Below are 22,967 nucleotides of genomic sequence, written 5' to 3' on the forward strand. Positions count from 1 at the left end.
GACAGGACCACTATCCGGACCTGCCTATGGCTATATTACGTCAGATATTGGAGTGATTACTGTAATATACACCACTGGGCTAAAAGGAATGAGCACTGCAAAATCATCTGGAGTCATCCAATATAATAATAATAATAATAATAATAATAATAATAACAAAATATCTATCAATCTATCTATCTATTGCCAGAAGCTTTAATCCCGTAAAGGGTGGCCACAAACAAATCGCCTCCATGTCACCCTGTCCCCAGCCATTTCATTGTCCTGCTCCCGGCTCACACACCCCTCTCTCATATATCTCTCCACGGCATCCCTCCATCTCATCCTATAATAATGATAATAATAATAATAATAATAATCCTTTATCAAAGACGTATCCCCACCATGTAGTAAAAAGTATATTGATGTGCATTGATAAGTGCTGCTCTTGGGTGTCTGCCCTTTCCTCTCCTCCCGTCATTCACTCGATGTAATGCTGCTCTCGGGTGTCTGCCCTTTCCTCTCCTCCCGCCATTCACTCGATGTAATGCTGCTCTCGGGTGTCTGCCCTTTCCTCTCCTCCCGCCATTCACTCGATGTAATGCTGCTCTCGGGTGTCTGCCCTTTCCTCTCCTCCCTCCTTTCCTTCCTTCCTCTTCTGTCTGTATTTCATTCTTTCCACGTCCTTCTGCCTACGGGTGATTCTTTCCCCTTCCTTCTGCCTGTGGGTGACTCAACACTAAGTGACGAGCCGAATGGTTTCATGTACACCAGAATACACCAGAAAACCATTTACTATGCTTGGTGGTAACCATATAACCAAATTATGGCACATGGTGGTTTAGTGGGTAATTACGGCACTCCAATCGGATTTAGCCGGTGAAGGTTTATATCCAAGGGATGGTTGGGGTTACTGCTCACGTAATGCCACTCAGGGATGAGTAAGGCTGGTCACTCTCATCTTAAACGTCAGGATCAACTTGCCTAGACCCGGGCTCCTACGCTCCTGATGGGGCAACGTAGGATTGGATGATGGATGGATGGATGCACTAAGAAGTATGGCAATTTCATGTACGGGGGCAGAAACTAGGACTCATACACTAATGGTGGAGATAATAACAATAATAATAATAAATTCTCAGGAATCGGTCTGCCAAGTTTCATCTTCAGATTCCTTGTGCAAGTCGGACTGAAATCTCCATTAGACATAACCGACTTATCAAGGCAGATTTTTCCTTATACGATCATAGCTCGTAAAGTGCAGACAATATGGCAATTTTACATATACGGGCAACAACTACGACACATACCCTATCTTCCTGTGTGATATGAAGCCAATTCACCTGGTAGTTTCTGAGATACAGGCCTGAACGGAAAGACGGAACAACGGACTGACAGGGGTGATTCCTATATCCCCACCATATGGAATAATGGTGGGGATAGTAATAATGATAATAATAATAATAATAATAATAATAATAATAATAACAATAATGATAATAATAATAATAATAATAATATGCAATCCAACGCCAAGGGGCTGAAGATAGCTGTATCTAATCCCTCAAGACTGTGAAATCTATCCTGAACTGAATTTCAGGAGATGGCAAGAATGAAAGGAACAAAACATCCCACTGGTTGAAGCTCGGAGATCACCCGCCCGCAGATTTCCGTTCTGTATATATTTCTCCCTTACGTGCTAAGTTTGATTTCTCCAGAACGATCACATTTTTTTAAAATCTATCTTTTGTACTCGAACATGCCTAAACCTATCTGAACCAAACCTAAACTAACATACTGGCCAAACTGAATAACAAACTAACCTAACCTGTAACACAACAAACCTAACCTAACACACTAACCTAACTGACTACGTTAACAAATCAACTTAACCTGATACCAACAAAACAAAACAACCTAAACTAACAAAATATCCTAACATGATATTAACAAAACAAATGTAACCTAAACTAACACATTAACTTATATGACGAACAAACTAATCTAACCTGATACTAAATAACATTAACATAACCTAGATAAGAAAATGTGCAAAACTGGCACGCAGAACGGGAAATCAGTCACCCCATCCTTCTCCCTCTCTCTCCTGCGGTAATTAACGTTGTGTTCCTCAAAGCAGAACTTGCACCCTCATGCAGGCAGCGTCCGTGGAGCAGGGAACACCCACACATTTGATACAGGTCACTGCACCTTCTTGACTCAGGCCACAATCCAGTGACCCGCCCTTCTTCTGCCTTTACTGAAGTCTTCCTCTGTCTTCCTCCACTTTTACTGGAATATCTCTCTCGCTTCTACCACGTATCTTTGCTCAAGCCTGCCTGTCTCTGCCTACACCTTTACTGAAATCTGATTCTCCTTTATTGAAGCCTGCCTCTCTCTTCCTTCACATTTACTGAACTGTCTGTCTGTCTGTCTGTCTGTCTCTCTCTGTCTCTCTCTCTCTCTCTCCCTTCTACCTACACTTAAGCCTGCCTCTCTTCCTCTACTTTACTGAAATATCTCTCGCTTCTTCTTCCATTACTGAAGCCTGCTTCTCTCTGCTTCCACCTTCATTGAATTCAGCCTCTCCTTTACTGAAATCTGCCTTTCTCTTCCTCCACTTTTACTGAAACCTTCCTCTCGCTCCTTCCATCTTTACTGAAGCCTGCCTCTCTCTTTCTCCATCTGTACTGAAATCTATCCCTTGCTTCTTTCATCTTTACTGAAGCCTACCTCTCCCATTCATCACCTTCACTGAAATCTATCTGACTTGCTTCCTCCATGTTTAACGTAGCATGTATATATCTTCCCCCTTCTATACTATATTCTGTCTCAAGCTTCCGTCACCTTTACTGAAGCTTACCTCTCTTCTTCCACCCATATTGATGCGTGCCCTATGCTTCTGTAGGTTAAGCTGATTCCTTTCACTTTGCTTCTTCCTACTTTACTGAAACCTACCACATTCACTTCATCTTTACTGAAGCCACCCCTCGTTCCCTCAACTTATTTTGAAGCCTCCTTATTGCCCCCTACAGTCTTACTGAATGGAAGTTAGGTTTTGGATAAAATAATGTCGATTCCTTCCACCCTTCTAGCATCTTCCTTCTCGCTCCCCCCACCCTAACTTAAGCCTTTTCTTCGCTCTCTCCATCCTTACTGAAGTCTTCCTCAGTTTCCCCCCAACCTTACTGAGACCTACTCCTCGCTTCCTCCATCCTTACTGGAAGAGTTCCCCTCGGTTCAGTAAGTTCAGGATCAGGAAGCTTCATCCACTTCTCACACCTTTACTGGTGTCTGTAATATGGCCTCTCCACCATTGCTAAAACCTGCACTTCGTTTCGGTGATTTTAAGTTCAGGAAATATCGCTGAATTTTTTCCCATTGTTAATGAAGCCTCCCCATCTCTTCCTCTACTTCTGGACCTTTCTGTCTCTTCCACTACTCCTCCGAGATTCTTTTTCACCATCTTCACTTAGATTTTACTATACTTCTGAGGTCTCCATTTTTTTTTTTTTTTTTTTTTTTTACCAAATCTGTCTTGACACCCTCACCCTTTCCTGATAGATCCCTCCATCCTCTACCCGTACTGAAACCTTCTCACTTTCTCCACCCGTACTAAAGCATGTATTTTTCTCAACTTTCTGAGGTCTTCCCGTCTTTCTCATTTGTTGCTAAAACCTCTTTCTCTCTCCCTGAACTTAAACTGAAGTCAATCCCTCGCTGCGCTACTCTCTGTTCCACCCAGTAGAGAGTGAGACGAGTTAAAGCTACAGAGGTAAAGGAAAGGCGGGTTAAACTAATTCCCTCGGCTTTATTACCGTCCCCGCCCCGGAGGGGCTCGGAGACGAGTATTGTTTTTACTCGGTTTGTCTGTCTGTATGTCTGTCTGCCTTTTAACAACTTGCGAAAACTACTGGTGAGATTTTGACCTAAATTACAGGGATGGGGGCTACGACCTTCTGATCACCTAATAAAATTTTGGGCCAAATTGGGCCAAGGCCCAGGCTGTAGGCCCAAAAAATGTAAAGAAAAAAAAAGTAAAAAAAAAAAAAAATCGTTTTTTCATCGTAACTCCTTTCAATTTCGTCATAGCTATATGAAACAAAAACCTAAAGGTGAATCTTTCAAATCTGCATCCTATAACATGTCTCATTACATCAGGGGGGTCACCCCCCCCCCGTTTGCGTAAGGGGGTCACTGTCAGGTGGGTTGGGCTAAAATTTCAAATGGGCAAAAAATCGTCAATTTTCACCCGATTTACTCCAATTTGATATGTGACGTCTTTGACTAGACATCCTGTCTATTTATACATCAACACTAAAATGACCGCCGGGGACGGGTTTGCTGTGCCTTGGCACCGCTTTTTGTTCAGTTTCATAATTTTCTGAAGCTTACCCCTCATTCTAAACTGTTACGAAAGCTTCCCTCTCCTCCTCCATCCTTAGTAAAGGTAGAGCTAATGGTGGGGGACGACACCATGAGATGCTCAGCCGCGATGCTCATCTCCTCAACTTAGGCCTTTGAGCCTATGGCGTTTTTCACCCAAATACTTTGATACAACCAATACATCATCGTTAGTGAAACCTACATTATTGCTTCAATCCTCTTCTCTCACTGAACCCTCCATCTCTTTCCCCAATCCCTCTCTTCCTTCATCACTGCTGAGCTTTCTCCATCTTCTTAAATAATTGAAGCCTCCCTCTCTTCCTAAAGCCATTCTTTTATTCCACCTATATTCATTAATCTTTGCTCCATCCATCCGAGAACCTGAGGGACGAGTGATGTCAGCAAAGAGAGGTCAGTGGGTTGCAGGGAAAAGATGCGGATTCCTTTCGTTTCCTTTTGTCCCCATATTTCTTGAATACTACTTCTCTTTCTGAAGTTTACCTCTTGAAATTTACCCTGATTAAAGCCTCCCTCTTTTAATGGCACATTCATCTCTTCCTCCACGTTTACTGAAACATTCCTCTTTTACCGAAATGTCATCCTTTCCCACCCACTCCTAATTAAATCTCTCCTTTTCTTCCACTCCTCCTGAAGCCTCTCTCTTTCTTCCTTCTCCCTGACTTCATTAATCTCGTTCCACCCACCCGAGGAGACAGAAAGAAGAGTGAAGCCATCAGAGGGAGGTCAAGGGGTGGGTGGATAAACAAGCGGATTCCCGGAGCTTCCTTAATGACTGCGTCGAGTTGTTCCTTATTATTTTGTCCACTCCTTAAAACGATTTTATTCTTCAAACTATTCTTGATGCCTTCAGATGATTTTATTCAAGTCAAGGGAAGTTCGTCGGTCTGGAAGAGCTGGATACAGCCTCCACTACTAGGGGTCTCTTAAGCTAAATAAATCGTCTAGATATCGTCTGAGATAACAGCAACAACAACAACAACAATAGTAATAATAATAATAATAATCATCATCATCATCATCATCATCATCATCATCATCATCATAATAATAATAAATAATCATAATAATAATAATAATAATAATAATAATAATAATAATAATAATAATAATAATAATAATAATAATAATAATAACAATAATAATAATGATGTTGATGTGAAGTTTCTTCCTGTGCATTCAGAGAAAATATGGAAACTGCATACCCAGTCCTGTGATATGTGTGCCAATATCCTGAAAATCCCCCTGCTCACAATCCCCTCAAGAATCACTGGGTGGGGGTGGGGGTTCAGTCTCCCCAGTGTCACATAATTGACGACAGCTCACTGCACAACATGTACTGTACTAAGATATCAAAGCCATATATGCTCTCCTTTCACTATTTGTGGTAATGCTAAATTCGATGAGGGGTCGAGTTGACCTTCTTAAAAATAATGGTTGAAAAATTGTATATGGTGGAAGACCTTGAGTAACCAAGACTATTTCACCCGGGAAGTTTTACTCAAATCTTTCTCCAATTTCTGATAATTTTTTTTTTCTGGAGGGAGTTGACCCCCCCCCCCAAAGATCACCGGGGGAGATCATAATTCCTAAATATCACACTGGGGATGAGAGTCCATTGTACAATTTGCACTAAGATATCAAGGACATGCCTATCGCTTTTCACTACTACTGAGAATTTTTAATTTGGTAAGGGGGCTGACCCCTGTAAAAAATAATGGTGGAAAGCTTTGTATGGTGGAAGACATTATCAAGGAACCAAATGAATTGGCCTGAGATGTGGATCTGGGAAGTGATCAGAATTCGGTCAGCTAAATCAAAGCACAGGGTCACAGGTCAAGATCAATGTTGTGAGCGTCACGTTAACTTATGAAATCCTGATCCGATCTGCATCAAACTTGACACTTACTCTGTGAGTCCAGGTAAGAGGTGATGCGATTTTGCTACATATTAATTAAAGGTCAAGGGCACGGATCAAAGTATAATTGCTGGTGCTGCATCGCTGTGCTCTGCGACTACTTTTGACCTTGTTATAATTTCTGTTTCTCTTTACTAATATAGTCGGTTTGTTTTCATCAGCGGGCACCGAGCTGCTCTCTTTAGTCGTCGTTATATACCTCCGCAACGAAGTTGGAGTTGGTTATATATTGCCCTACGTTTGTCTGTTTGTTTGTCCAAACTATCTATCTATCTATCTATTGCCAGACGCCTCAATCCCGTTTGGGGTGGCCACAAACAAATCGCCTCCAAGTCGCCCTGTCCCCCGCCATTTCACTACCCTGCTCCCAACTCACACCCCCCTCTCTCATATACCTCTCCACCCCATCCCTCCATCTCATCCTCGGTCTCCCCCTCCCTCTTCCACCCTCCACCTCACTCACATACACTCTCTTCGTCAGTCTTTCACCCTCCATCCTCTCCACATGGCCAAACCACCTCAGTGTGTTCCTCACAATGCTTCCTATCACATCCACATCAACACCACAACGCTCCTTTATATCCTCATTCGTCAGCCTGTCTCTCCACGTGACTCCACAAGCTCCTCTTAAATAACTCATTTCCACTGCTCTCACTCTTGACTTGTGTCCTTCCAACAACGTCCAAGCTTCACTTCCGTACGTTAGAGTTGGTATCACAATACTGTCATGTAGTAACTTTTTTACTTCCATGCTCACTTCCCTGTTTCTTATCACTGCTTTCAAGGAACCAGCAACCTTTCTTCCCTGCTGTACCCTTTCAAGCACTTCACCCTCCAAACCTCCATCCTTACTCATCACACTACCCAAATACTTAAACGTACTCACATTTTCCAATTCCTCACCATCCAACCTCGCTATACATTCACTGACTTCACCTCTCTCAAAGACCATCACTTTACTCTTCCCTACATTCACCTTTAGGTTCCGTTTCTTACACACTCTCTCAAACTCATCCACCAAGCCTTGCAGCTCCCCTTCATCTTCACTCAACAACACAGTATCATCTGCAAACAACAGTACAGGGAGTTTCCAAACACTATCCTCTCTCACCAGGGCCACTCCAACATCCACTACCCTACCTTGTACCTCTTTTATTACCCCATCCATGTACAGATTGAACAACCATGGAGACATGACACATCCCTGTTTCAAACCAACTTTCAAAGAGAAAAATTCACTTAGTTCACCATCCACACGCACTGCAGCCTTAGCACCATCATACATACTCTTCACAGCATTCAACAACTTCCCATCTACTCCATATATTCTTAACACTTTCCACAATCCTTGTCTATCCACCCTGTCATATGCTTTCTCCAAATCCATGAAAGCCGCATACAACTTCTTTCCCTTCTCTAGAAACTTTTCCACTAAAGATATCTCCAAAAGTTCTCATGAATTTCAATGAAATTTTGTCGAGGGGCGGGCCATGGGGCAAGAACAAAATGATTGTATTTTGGGGTGGATCCGGATCCGTATCAGCAGTATCCCGCAAAATACCTCCAAAAGTTCTCAATGAATTTCAATGAAATCTTGTAGAAAGCTGGGTCATGAGCTAAGAAAGAATTGCTTAAATATGGGGGCGGATCTGGATCTGGATTATCCCGCACAATATCTCCAAAAGTTCTCAATGAATTAAACAAAAAAATGTGAAGGGGTGAGCCATGGGTCAAAGAACAATTGATTAAATTCTGGGGCGGAACCGGATCCTATGTATTCCTCACAATATCTCCACGGATCCAGATCCGGATCCTTTTTAATGGCAATGACACTAGCTGAGGTATGCGCTCTCTGAGTGCATTCTACTTAGTTATGAGTTTGGAATGAGGCTCTATGGTTAACGGTCAGATTTTCCCTTCAATCTGACTACATATGACCATCACCCTAGCTGACGGGATATGGGGCTTTTACTCAAATTAAATGCCCTGCAGGATGTCCTTCTTGTTTTTTTCTTGCCACCATCTGAAGATTTTTTTCTATAACTTGAATGGAATTTCTCATAATGAATGGGTTAATGAAGGTCATGTCTGGTCCATATGTTTCGAAATTCTCTTCCATGCCAAGAATTAAGAAAACGTACGGGGGCAGCAAGAACAAGATGAAGGCGTAACTGGACTCAGGGGTTTAATGAATGTGAATGCCCCTCCATTCTTTTTTCTTTCCCCCGTATGATATATTATTATATTTTCCTATCATCAGACAAGTCTATTAAGTAGGAGAGCAACTGAGACTGATGGGGTACATGGAGACTATTTCGCATCCATCATCCAGTTCCAAAAGCCTTTTCTAACCTAAAAGACATCATCTGGAAACACAATACAATAACACATTTAAGAACGACGTCTCTCTAGTGATGGAATTAGTGAACGCCTCAAACGGCCATTCCCCTCCTCATTATATCTTTAACCTCTTCTCGACGATGATCTTACTTTATTCTTGCTGCGCAGACTATTTCATCAAGCTTTGGTGGCACTTCTCACAGCCAAAGGACTAATGAAAAGAATATAAACCCCCCACTGTAAATTGTCCCTTTGGATGCCTTAAAAATGTACTCAACCTGAAAGGAATGCTGAACGCATCAAACTGCCTCAACTTTTTTTTTTTTTTACTCGATCACTACGAGAACGACTATTTAATTTTATTCTTGCTACCACCCGCCGATAATATTCAGTTTATGACAAAGATCTCTCGTATTCAAGGGGTTGATATCATTCAGCTTATGATAGAGATCTGTCATATTCAGGGGGTCATAGGAGGATCTTTTTAGCAACCTACAACATAAGGTTTCATTCCTGTGGTGAATAAAATCGTCAGGAGATAGCAAAGATATATAATACATTATCATATTAAAGAGATGATTAACTCCATTTTGCACAGTGTTTGTGATAATTGTGTGCATAAGAGATGTTGTGGTATTAAAGGGAGGTTGCAAAATGATACTGATTTTGAGTGTGCTGAATGTAAAGGAGAGCATACAGAAACAGTGAGGGGAGAAAGGCTCAGTCTTGCTGCAGAGTCTCTTGAATGTGTGGAGGAATTTTGTCATTTGGAGAACATGATATGTACTGAAAGTGCGGCTGGAACTAGCTCGGTAGCAAGGGTATGGAGTGGATGGAAGAAGTTTAGAGAGTTGTTAATTCTCCTGACATGGAGAGGGCTCTCCTTCTGTGCCAAGAGGTCCTTGTTGGCAGCATGTGTTAGGGGTTTAATGCTGCACAGTAGTAAGACTCGGGCACTGCAGTGTGACATTCAGTGACAGGCCTGGGGAAGGGTTATGACTGCGAATGACTGAGAGGAAGGATGGGACTTGAATGTATTAGTGAAGTGATGAGACGGAGCAGACTGAGATGGTTTGGGCATATAGAAAGGATGAAGGATGACAAATGGGTGCGGAGGGTGAGACGTATGAAAGCTGAAGGTGGAGTTGCGAGAGGTAGACCGAAAAAGACTTGGTACGAGGTCAGAGTGTGACCTCAAGGAAAAATAACTAAACAGAGAGTCTGCTAGAGATCAAGATGCATGGAGAACCACCATTAGGTGACCAAGGGTGATGAATTCATATCTCCGTCAGTTATTCTCATCAGGTCTTTATGAAATTTTATAGGCACATAGAGGGAGGCAATGTCTAACGTCAGACGCAATCGGATCCATCCAGAAAGCGCTCTGCCTATGGCATTTTCATGTTTGTTTGTATGTCCACACGGTATCTCAAAAAGTTCTCAATGAATTTCAATCAAATGGGCCAAGAAAGATTTTTTTTTTAGGGGGGGAGAGGGGGGCATCCGGATCCGGATCCTATGTATCCCGCATAATATCTTCAATGTTCTCAATGAATTTCAATAAAATTTTGTAGAAGAGTGAGCCATGGGTCAAGGGACAATTGATTAAATTTTGGGGAGGATCTGGATCCTATATATTCCACATATTATCTCCACGGATCCGGATCCGGATCCTTTTAATGGCAGTCATTGGAGAGGTATGCGCTCTCTGAGTGCTTTCTAGTTATTATTGGTATTTCAATCGGCATCCTTCTGAACTAAATCATTATAATTAAAGTAAATAAAGCATCATCATAATTTGAAGTAATCACCTGTACATCAGAATCTACAACTATTAAAACTGTATTTTATCCATCAATTACATTTCAGAAAGGGAATTTTCTATTAACTTTGCTTGGTTCATCTGACTGTTGTGCGGACTCACAGTATAATCTGCATCAAAAGTCCTGTCGTCTCTCTTGCTTTTCTCACGTTGGGCTTTGAAAATTAGTGTGATGAATCCGCGGCAACTGACACTGATGATGTATTTAGCCACAGTACGATGTCATATGCATCGTCTGCTGCGGATCTGCAACACTGGCTTTCAAAGTCCATGGAAAGAGAAGCAAGAGAGACGACAGAACATCTGATGCTGACTGTGCAGGCAGTGAGACCCCACATAGGGCTTCATGAATTGTGACAGGCCTCTCAAATAAGCTTAACCACTTCACATCGATGGCGGTGATGGAGAGGGAGGCTTTCACGTGGTGACACCAAAATAACCGGCCGGCGGAAGAGCTCGGTTGTACAAACATCCCTCAATTCCTTCCCCATCAACCGAAAGGGTGTTTGACGGATATTGCAAAAAGGGCAGCTTCAGCATGCAGTCCACCGGGTTGACGTTACATTTGAACCTGGGGCCTCACCACCACCACCACCACCACCACCACTAACAACAACTACTACTACTACTACTACTACTAGTACAATTACTGCGAAATCAATGTTATTCTTGCCACTGCTGCACAATTTTATGCAGCTCAGAAGAACACCATAGTAGCTAATGTGTAAATAAAGGCTGTCTAATCCCTCCTGTTCGAAATGCCTCTCCTCAGCTGAATAAAATCATACAGAGATAAGAATTAAAGATATGCGTCATCATAATGAAAGGGTTAGGAAAGTCAAACGAACGAATTCGTGACCTAACACTCTGCCAGAATTACTTATAATTCTCTTAAGAACCCATTATTCCTACAGAGCGGCAATATATATGAATTATTAAAGTCAGCCTCCTGGGGGATGAATTTCTATAATACATGACTACAAGCACAAGCACAATTAAGCTGTCAAGGTTATAACCGAGTTTAACAAGGATACAAATTTATACATGCCTGAGCAAAAGCAAAGGCTTTTCTAGAGTGAGTTTTACGCCAGGTACCCCTTTTTTGGATAAGGGCTAAGGCGTTGCCCCTGGGTAGGGGACTTTGGTTTGGAGCGTGTAGCATTTTATGATCGGATGCCCTTCCTGATGTCTACCAATGACCCTTGGGTGGATTCGATCCTTCGACCCTTCGGTCAGAGCGGAGCGCTCTAACCCACTGAGCCACGGCTTTTCTGTGAGTGAAATATCTTCCGTTTGAGCTTGTATGCTGTAAAATGAAAATATCTCAGATCATACTGACGTATGCTGTCCAATACCACAAGACTGGTCTTTTGATGAATAACCCTAGCAGCAGTAGGTCACGCAGACCCAAGAACCGCAGAGGAGCAATCGTCCTCCAGGGCTGTTTCGTGCAGAAATATTTCCTTGCAGTGGACAGTTCCTCGCTACAGCATATGTCGGGAAGAGTAAGGAGGTTCTGTTCCTGGATGGACGTTGCATTTGCGTCTCTCCACCCACTCAACAGGAGCACCACAGTAGGCTCTACATCACCCTGTTATTTGGTTACCGGTATACGCTTACCACCCAACAGTGTAAATGGCTACCTGGGTTACAGAAAACCATTAAACTTGTCACTCAATCTTGTCACCTAAGGAAGAAGTAGGTAGCACTACATTGTGAGTGGATGATGGCCGTCACCACCTTTCACCTACTGAACAACAGTAAAACACATTAACATTAAACTACGAGTGCCCAATATTAAGGTGACAAAAAAAGCCACGACTTGATAATCGGCATCGCCAAGGAGCCATATGGCTACAGAATAAACATCGTATATCCCTGTACTCTTTTTTATGTTACTAGTAAAGAAACGGGTCAGTTATAACTTTTTTCTGATACTCAAGGTGGGGAAAGTAAAAAAGAGTCAGTACATAACAGGACTAAGTGTTCCTTCAAATACAGTGGTAGTAGTAGAATTAGTAGCGGTGGAGTTGTATAAAGGGACTGAAGCACCTTAAGCTACAGTACCCTCTTCATCAAATACCATTCCCATTTATGTTGCTGGGATGGTGGGGGAGTGAAGGGTAAACTCGATAACTCCTCAGAACATGCTTTTAAAACCAGTTTCCTCACCTCAAAATTCGTGAAGCTCAACACAAGAGAGTATGGAAAGACGAAGCCAATTACCCTAGACTGGCCCCATTTGCCATAATATCGCCCCCTTGAGTGCACTCTACTTGCAGGGCTCGTGAGAGATTTGCTCGAGAGAAAAAAAATTGGCACGGGAATCGCATAATCATGAGCCTTAACGTTCCCTCCTGCACTATCGCATTTGCTCAGAGCCGGGAAGAAACACAAGGTTTTATTCGTGTTTCGTGAATTTCGTGCTGTAACCATTTCAGTCTTTTATTTATTTTCATTTTTTTTATTCTGCATATCCCCAGGCTTTTTTTTTTTTCTTTAATTCAACTAAAGAGGATTTTTTTTTTCTTTCAACGGGAGGGCTTAAATTTAGCCTTATTTAACCCATTCTTTTAGGCAACTTTGTTATGTTGAATGAAATCGACTGCCGTTCGCAAAACACTAAAAACAAGTGGTGCCAGGCACAACATACCTCACCCGACAGCAGTTATTTTGTTTTCAACCGTTTTTAAGTTATAGCCCTCTGCAAATCCGGGATCATGTGTTTGACCTATCAAGGTCACTCAAGGTCAAAGGTCATGGTGCCAAATGAAAGCCCATATAAGACGTCCTACATCTTGATAATAATATTAAATATCTATCTGCAACCAGTCTCGAATTATAGCCCCCTGAATACCCGTGACCTTGAGTTTGACCTTTCAAGGCCACTCAGTGTCAAAAGTCTTAGTGCAATATGAAAGCCCATATGGGAGTTAATGCATGATGATAATAGTAAACATCTCTATCTTCAACTAGTCTCAAGTTATAGCCCTCTGAAAATCCATGACCTTGATTTTGGCCTTTCAGGGTCACTCGATTACTCAAAAATATAATCACATTCATTTTTGATCAGTGCCCACCTATCCTTAATGTTTCATGAAATTTCAGTCAGCCGTTATTCCGTGATGTTGCTAAGAAACAAAAAACAAACAAAGACACTCGACTCTGTCCGGGCGAGGTAACTAAAATGTTCCCACCTGCACTATCGCACTTCCTCGTAGCCGACAAGAAACCAAGATTTTATTCGTGAGCCTAAGTTTCGCGCTTTAACCCCTGCTGTTCGTTGAAGTAATTTTACAGTAGTTTTATTCTCGCTACATCCTCAAGATTTTTAAAAACTTGGAAGAGCCCCCTGCAAGTGATTGGGATTTATATTTTAACAGTGTGCGCTTTCTCCGAGATGGATATGATTGACTGGCATCAGCTGGAATACCATACAGTGTTCATTAGTCTCGGTCAAACATTAATGGTGCTATGGTCAATTTACCTTAACTTGGCCTGGGTTTTTGTCCTTTTACAGTTTATTTCATGTGACTCAGTAAATTATAAGACAATACGATGGTCCTACATCCTTTCGTTAACACGTCTTCACAACTAGCATCATAATCTAGTATTAATCTCTTGTTATATCTCTATTCAAGTTGGAGCGATGGGGATTTGATGCCAAGTTAGAGTAAAAGGAGTAGGCAATAGTATATAAACCTCTCCACACCGATGCCATGCTTCTAATCTTAACCATACAATAATAAGTTTCACTTAACACTGGGTAGTCTCTTATTAAAGCGCAAATTTATAAAGATTCAAACTGTAACCTGTCCAAATCTCAAAGTGTATCGTAAGGCAAATAAAACCTTTGGAGATAACAAGAACAAGCTAAGAAACACATCACATGACTCAAGGGGTTAGATTTTTAGTATTCTCTTTATCCCTTACCGCGACGACGTATGACTTGACTGAGCCAATCTCTGTAAACTTCTCTATCACATCCCTCTACCTCTTGTCTGGCCTTTTTTTTTTTGGTACGCTTGCAATCTCTTTGAATCCAGTCAGTCAGCTTTTTGCTTCATCGGTTACTTCTTATTCTTGCTTCATAACCTACCCACATGTATTTCTGTTTTATAGCTTGTATAATGTCTTTGACTTTAGTCTGCTGTCTCACCTAAGTTGATCTTTTCCTGTCTCTTAAAAGATATTCCCAACATTGACCTTTCCCTGTTTCTTAAAGATATTCCCAACATTGACCTTTCCCTGTCTCTTAACCCTTTGTTAGTCAGGTGGGGTGTTTTGGCACCCCATTTTTTTTTTTTTTTTTTTTTTTTTTTAAGCTCATATTTCCTAGCCGGTTATTCGAATATTTCTCTCCGTTCCAGTTTCTCCTGATTCAGTGAGGGGAGGGAACATGTGGATTGGTTTAGTCCTGCCTCTGCTGTAGTGGGAGAGAGGGACACCCCCCCCCCCGCTGGAGTGTCCAGTCACACCATCAAACTAACCATTTACATCATATTGTGATATAGATTGGTTTCTTATCTTATTTTTGAATATTGTTTATCATTTTACTGATTTTCAAAATCACAAAATGCATTTTTCTGTGCGTGTTTACCTGACAAATGAGATAAGAGTCCATTTGTTATTTGTTTACTGATTATAATTTATTGTATTTTATTATTATAAATTAATAAACACCACCTACAAGGCATTCAATCTTTTCATTAGTGATTACAGCGATATGCTGAAGCAGCAGTATGAACGTATTTTACATGTTAGTAACATTATATGCATTTTTGTACTGGGGTGTTGTAACACCCCACCGGACTAACCACGTTTGAATACCCCACAGGACTAAAGAAGGGTTAAAGATATTCCCAACATTGACCTTTCCCTGTCTTTTAGAGATATTCCCAACAATGACCTTTCCTTTGCTCTTTGTGGACTGATTAGTTGGTTTTCCATCGATTTTGCCAGTTTCAGGTATCAGAACCGTACGTCATACCTGGGATTATACATTTCGTTATATACTTCTCGTTTCATACATAATGGCCAGCTACTTTTCATAATGTTTCTATGTTTACCGAAAGCTTTCCATCCGGTCTTTCGTTAGTTTTAGTATTTGCCCTCAAGTAATTGTGCTCCTTGACTTCCTCAAGAATTGCTTCACTTATTCTGAAGACACTCACTGGTTATTTGAATTCAACATTAGTTACACTCCGGTTCATCTTTAGCTTTGTTTTAAGACTTTCTCTTTTAGGTCATTTAACATTTCTTGTAATATTTTTGCTGTTTCTGAGATTAGGACAATGGCATCTGCAAATCTTAAATGGTTTAGGTTTTCTCCATCTCTGTTTCTCTCTGACAAGGAAAGTATGTTTTCACCCCTGTTTGTTTGCTTATTTGTTTGTCTGTTGGCAGGATTACTTAAAAACTAAGAGAGAGATCTGGACCAAACTTGGTGGTTAGATAGCCCATTATGAAGAGTGATTTGAAGATTACGTTGCCCTTGCCAGAGAGATGCGCTCAACTGAGTGCCCCTCTAGTTATTCCTTTGTTCTCATTCTAGCTTTCTGGAAATACTTTCTAAGCATGCTGTAAATAATTTGGCGAAACTGTATCTCCCTGACGCACGCCCTGCTAAATCTTAATTTTTCGGAGCCTTCACGAAATCTGACTGTGGCAGTTCCATCTTTAAATAAGTTATCGAGCAATTTTACAATGTTCCCATTTACTCCTTGTTCCCGCAATGAATTAATAATTGCTATGTGCTCCACTGACCTTTTCGTAATCAACGAAACCACAGCACAGTGGTTTATTACATTCTGCAGTCTTCTCAATTAGCTGATTCATTGTGTGTAGATCAACAGTCGAATACCCGCTTCGGAATCCTCATTGCTCACGAGGTTGGTTGTTTCCAAATTTGTTATTCTGTTCGTAAGGACTTTAGTGAAGATCATGTAAATAACTGGTAATGAGCTAATGAGTGGATAGTTACCAAGATCTTTTGAATCATCTATTTTTTTTTTCTTAAGAGCAAAATAACTATTGCATTACAGCATGTTTTGGGAATTTAGATACACTGAGTAAATAAGTGGGCGAGCCTGTTTGGTACTTATACCCCTGCACCCGACAGTAAATCTGCAACTATTCCATCTTCTCTTCGGGCTTTTCACGCCTTTAAGGGAAATATTTACTTCGTCTGGTGTTACCTCAGGTATTTTATTTGTGTCAACTGAGGATTCAGCTATTGGTACTATTGTCTTTGATGCATACAGTTCTCTATAAAATTCCTCAGCTCCTCACCACCCGATCTCTGCATTTAATGACTTCCCCGTCTTTGTCTGTCTGTGATATAATTTGTTGCTTTTCTAGTGCCATTTTACTTCGGATCTCTTTCAGATGTTTTCCTTTTTTCATGGTTTCTTTGAGCTGATCCATGTTTCCCTTTCTTTTTTCATCTCTGTCTCCTGTTGACAAGCTAATTAATTCCACTCCTTCTATTTCATCTTTCTTTGTTTTTACTTTCATTTTTCTTCTTTTCATGAGTTCGAGGGTCATTTTTGAATACTTGTTGGCTTTGGTTGCATTAGTTTTCCTTACTGCTTCCACTGATTCTCTTAGCACTTTCATTACTCTATCATTCAATTCATCAATGTCACACTCAGCATAACCTGGAGCCTGAAATCTGTTATGTTACCGTATTTTCAACTGAAAAACTGTTTTGCTTTCGCTTAATTTTATTGGACATATCAATTTATTTTTAATTGGCCTCTTTCTTTCACATCTGAAACTGAATCTGGTTGTGCAACCCACCATGTCATGATCACTTCCTACATTTACTTTGTTGGTAAGTGTGACATTTATGAGTGTGTTATTATCTGCCATGATGAGGTCAGTTTCATTCTTTGTTTCACTACTTGGACCATTACATCATCGTCAGTGAAACCTACATTATTGCTTCATTCCTCTTCTCTCACTGAACCCTCCATCTCTTTCCCCAATCCCTCTCTTCCTTCATCACTGCTGAGCTTTCTCCATCTTCTTAAATAATTGAAGCCTCCCTCTCTTCCTAAAGCCATTCTTTTATTCCACCTATATTCATTAATCTTTGCTCCATCCATCCGAGAACCTGAGGGACGAGTGATGTCAGCAAAGAGAGGTCAGTGGGTTACAGGGAAAAGATGCGGATTCCTTTCGTTTCCTTTTGTCCCCATATTTCTTGAATACTACTTCTCTTTCTGAAGTTTACCTCTTGAAATTTACCCTGATTAAAGCCTCCCTCTTTTAATGGCACATTCATCTCTTCCTCCACGTTTACTGAAACATTCCTCTTTTACCGATATGTCATCCTTTCCCACTCACTCCTAATTAAATCTCTCCTTTTTCTTCCACTCCTCCTGAAGCCTCTCTCTTTCTTCCTTCTCCCTGGCTTCATTAATCTCGTTCCACCCACCCGAGGAGACAGAAAGAAGAGTGAAGCCATCAGAGGGAGGTCAAGGGGTGGATGGATAAACAAGCGGATTCCCGGAGCTTCCTTAATGACTGCGTCGAGTTGTTCCTTATTATTTTGTCCACTCCTTAAAACGATTTAATTCTTCAAACTATTCTTGATGCCTTCAGATGATTTTATTCAAGTCAAGGGACGTTCGTCGGTCTGGAAGAGCTGGATACAGCCTCCACTACTAGGGGTCTCTTAAGCTAAATAAAATCGTCTAGATATCGTCTGAGATAACAGCAACAACAACAACAACAATAGTAATAATAATAATAATAATAATAATCATCATCATCATCATCATGATCATCATCATCATCATCATCATCATAATAATAATAATAAATAATAATCATAATAATAATAATAATTATTATTATTATAATAATAATAATAATAATAATAATAACAATAATAATAATGATGTTGATGTGATGTTTCTTCCTGTGCATTCACAGAAAATATGGAAACTGCATACCCAATCCTGTGATATGTGTGCCAATATCCTGAAAATCCCCCTGCTCACAATCCCCTCAAGAATCACTGGGTGGGGGTGGGGGTTCAGTCTCCCCAGTGTCACATAATTGACGACAGCTCACTGCACAACATGTACTGTACTAAGATATCAAAGCCATATATGCTCTCCTTTCACTATTTGTGATAATGCTAAATTCGATGAGGGGTCGAGTTGACCTTCTTAAAAATAATGGTTGAAAAATTGTATATGGTGGAAGACCTTGAGTAACCAAGACTATTTCACCCGGGAAGTTTTACTCAAATCTTTCTCCAATTTCTGATAATTTTTTTTTTTCTGGAGGGAGTTGACCCCCCCCCCCTCAAAGATCACCGGGGGAGATCATAATTCCTAAATATCACACTGGGGATGAGAGTCCATTGTACAATTTGCACTAAGATATCAAGGACATGCCTATCGCTTTTTCACTACTTAAAAGAATTTTTGATTTGGTGAGGGGGCTGACCCCTGTAAAAAAATAATGGTGGAAAGCTTTGTATGGTGGAAGACATTATCAAGGAACCAAATGAACTGACCTGAGATGTGGATCTGGGAAGTGATCAGAATTCGGTCAGCTTCATCAAAGCACAAGGTCACAGGTGAAGATCAATGTTGTGAGCGTCACGGTAACTTATGAAATCCTGATCCGATCTGCATCAAACTTGGCACTTACTCTGTGAGTCCAGGTAAGAGGTGATGCGATTTTGCTACATATTAATTAAAGGTCAAGGGCACGGATCAAAGTATAATTTCTTGTGTCGCTGTGCTCTGCGACTACTTTTGACCTTGTTATAATTTCTGTTTCTCTTTACTATTATAGTCGGTTTGTTTTCACCAGCAGGCACCGAGCTGCTCTCTCTAGTCGTCGTTATATACCTCCGCAACGAAGTTGGAGTTGGTTATATATTGCCCTACGTTTGTCTGTTTGTTTGTCCAAACGATATCTCCAAAAGTTCTCATGAATTTCAATGAAATTTTGTCGAGGGGCGGGCCATGGGGCAAGAACAAAATGATTGTATTTTGGGGTGGATCCGGATCCGTATCAGCAGTATCCCGCAAAATACCTCCAAAAGTTCTCAATGAATTTCAATGAAATCTTGTAGAAAGCTGGGTCATGAGCTAAGAAAGAATTGCTTAAATATGGGGGCGGATCTGGATCTGGATTATCCCGCACAATATCTCCAAAAGTTCTCAATGAATATAAAAAAAAAATGTGAAGGGGTGAGCCATGGGTCAAAGAACAATTGATTAAATTCTGGGGCGGAACCGGATCCTATGTATTCCTCACAATATCTCCACGGATCCAGATCCGGATCCTTTTTAATGGCAATGACACTAGCTGAGGTATGCGCTCTCTGAGTGCATTCTACTTAGTTATGAGTTTGGAATGAGGCTCTATGGTTAACGGTCAGATTTTCCCTTCAATCTGACTACATATGACCATCACCCTGGCTGACGGGATATGGGGCTTTTACTCAAATTAAATGCCCTGCAGGATGTCCTTCTTTTTTTTTTTCCCTTGCTACCATCTGAAGAGATTTTTCTATAACTTGAATGGAATTTCTCATAATGAATGGGTTAATGAAAGTCATGTCTGGTCCATATGTTTCGAAATTCTCTTCCTGTACGGGGGCAGCAAGAACAAGATGAAGGCGTAACTGGACTCAGGGGTTTAATGAATGTGAATGCCCCTCCATTCTTTTTTCTTTCCCCTGTATGATATATTATTATATTATCCCATGATCAGACAAGTTTATTAAGTTTAGGAGAGCAACTGAGACTGATGGGGTACATGGAGGCTATTTCGCATCCATCATCCAGTTTCAGAAGCCTTTTCTAACCTAAAAGACATCATCTGGAAACACAATACAATAATACATGTAAGAACGACGTCTCACTAGTGATGGAATTAGTGAACGCCTCAAACGGCCATTCCCCTCCTCATTATTTCTTTAACCTCTTCTCGACGATGACCTTACTTTATTCTTGCTGCACAGTCTATTTCATCAAGCTTTGGTGGCAATTCTCACAGCCAAAGGACTAATGAAAAGAATATAAACCCCCCGCACTGTAAACTGTCCCTTTGGATGCCTTAAAAATGTACTCGGCCTGAAAGGAATGCTGAACGCATCAAACTGCCTCAACTTTTTTTTTTTTTTACTCGATCACTACGAGAACGACTATTTAATTTTATTCTTGCTACCACCCGCCGATAATATTCAGTTTATGACAAAGATCTCTCGTACTCAAGGGGTTGATATCATTCAGCTTATGATAGAGATCTGTCATATTCAGGGGGTCATAGGAGGCTCTTTTTAGCAACCTAAAACATACGGTTTCATTCCTGTGGTGAATAAAATCGTCAGGAGATAGCAAAGATATATAATACATTATCATTTTAAAGAGATGATTAACTCCATTTTGCACAGTGTTTGTGATAATTGTGTGCATAAGAGATGTTGTGGCATTAAAGGGAGGTTGCAAAATGATACTGATTTTGAGTGTGCTGAATGTAAAGGAGAGCATACAGAAACAGTGAGGGTAGAAAGGCTCAGTCTAGCTGCAGAGTCTCTTGAAAGTGTGGAGGAATTTTGTCATTTGGAGAACATGATATGTACTGAAAGTGCGGCTGGAACTAGCTCGGTAGCAAGGGTATGGAGTGGATGGAAGAAGTTTAGAGAGTTGTTAATTCTCCTGACATGGAGAGGGCTCTCCTTCTGTGCCAAGAGGTCCTTGTTGGCAGCATGTGTTAGGGGTTTAATGCTGCACAGTAGTAAGACTCGGGCACTGCAGTGTGACATTCAGTGACAGGCCTGGGGAAGGGTTATGACTGCGAATGACTGAGAGGAAGGATGGGACTTGAATGTATTAGTGAAGTGATGAGACGGAGCAGACTGAGATGGTTTGGGCATATAGAAAGGATGAAGGATGACAAATGGGTGCGGAGGGTGAGACGTATGAAAGCTGAAGGTGGAGTTGCGAGAGGTAGACCGAAAAAGACTTGGTACGAGGTCAGAGTGTGACCTCAAGGAAAAATAACTAAACAGAGAGTCTGCTAGAGATCAAGATGCATGGAGAGCCACCATTAGGTGACCAAGGGTGATGAATCTTGGAGCTTTATAAATGAAACGAAAGGAACGTATGAACGCCACAACCTGCCTTTACAATATTCTTTTATGTATTATCTTATGATGCTACGAGATCACCTGGTCGTGAATAAGTTAATAATGGGCACATGTGAATCCTCCATATTTCAATGCACCTCTTCGGGTAAGATCCGGTGGTGTTAACTGGTTACTAATCATACTTCTTAAGTTTTAGTGAAAACATTAATGGACGCAATATGTAACCTGTTTCCTGTGGTGACTTTTTCTTTTATCTAACTGAAATCGTAAGACAGTGGCTGGCATTAAAAATACTCTTTCAGCCAAAAATCGTATTATTTACATTGCTCACGACATTTTTCGTACTGTAGGGGTTAGTTATAGTCTTCACTATCCTCTTCACCGTGAGAGGTGTTTCTCAGTTGAATAAAATCGTTTGGATGTAGCATGAATAAAACAAAGACGCCACCGAAGTGGAGTGGTCAAATGGGCACGGAACAAGGATCTGAACGTCAGTCCACCTATCGGTATGTACTTTTCAGTATACTATCTGACACCGTATTCTGTGAAGGTGGCCACGATTAACAGAGGGCCAGAAGCTTTTGTCCCGACTTGTTAACTACAACATTGTTCTCTGTATCTGCCGGACCCTCTAAAAAGCACAACTAAACTACATGTCAATCAGTGATAAGAGGGATTAGGTTAACCTATTTGCACCCAGTGTCCTCTATAACGGACAGAACTGAGCATTTTCAAAATTCAATAAGGAAGGGAACCCCAGGGCAGGGACTTATGAGCTTCGCGACTGTAAGCCGATAGGCGGAGGGAGGTACGCTTGGCCTCCTTCCAGCAAAATCTCTCGCACAGGAACCATGGGCGCTAATGGGTTAAGGACAAAGGGAGGGCGAAAAGTCAGATACACCACTACCTCAGTCCATAAAGTCAAATGACAGTAGCCAGTGTTGCAACAGCCCAGGAGTGAAAATATGCAATGCTAGCTGTGTGCTAACATAGCGTAAAATATACAAGCAGAATATGGCGTTATGCTAACTGTATGTTGCCTTGTCTCTCACATTTGTATCGACTTCTCTGATACGTTTAAATAAATACAGTGACACAAAAATAAATGATTATTTCCTTTTTTTTTGGGGGGGAGGGGAATAAATAACACATGACGGAAAACAGTAAGCTAAATACAAGTATGTAGCCTATAGGCTAATCATTGAAAGACAAACACTTTACCAAAGAAACTGAGTTGAATAACGGATTCCTGGCATCAGGTATCAAACATTATACGAGTACTGTCAAGCCTCACTATGCCATAAGGTTACATCAAGTGAAACTCCATCGCATAGTGATTTATCGTACAGAGAGGTCGATAAAACATGGGTTCAATGGCGACA

The sequence above is a fragment of the Coenobita brevimanus genome, chromosome 38, assembly GCF_032717465.1.
Source record: "Coenobita brevimanus isolate Jiangsu-jjx chromosome 38, ASM3271746v2, whole genome shotgun sequence".
NCBI lineage: Eukaryota > Metazoa > Arthropoda > Malacostraca > Decapoda > Coenobitidae > Coenobita > Coenobita brevimanus.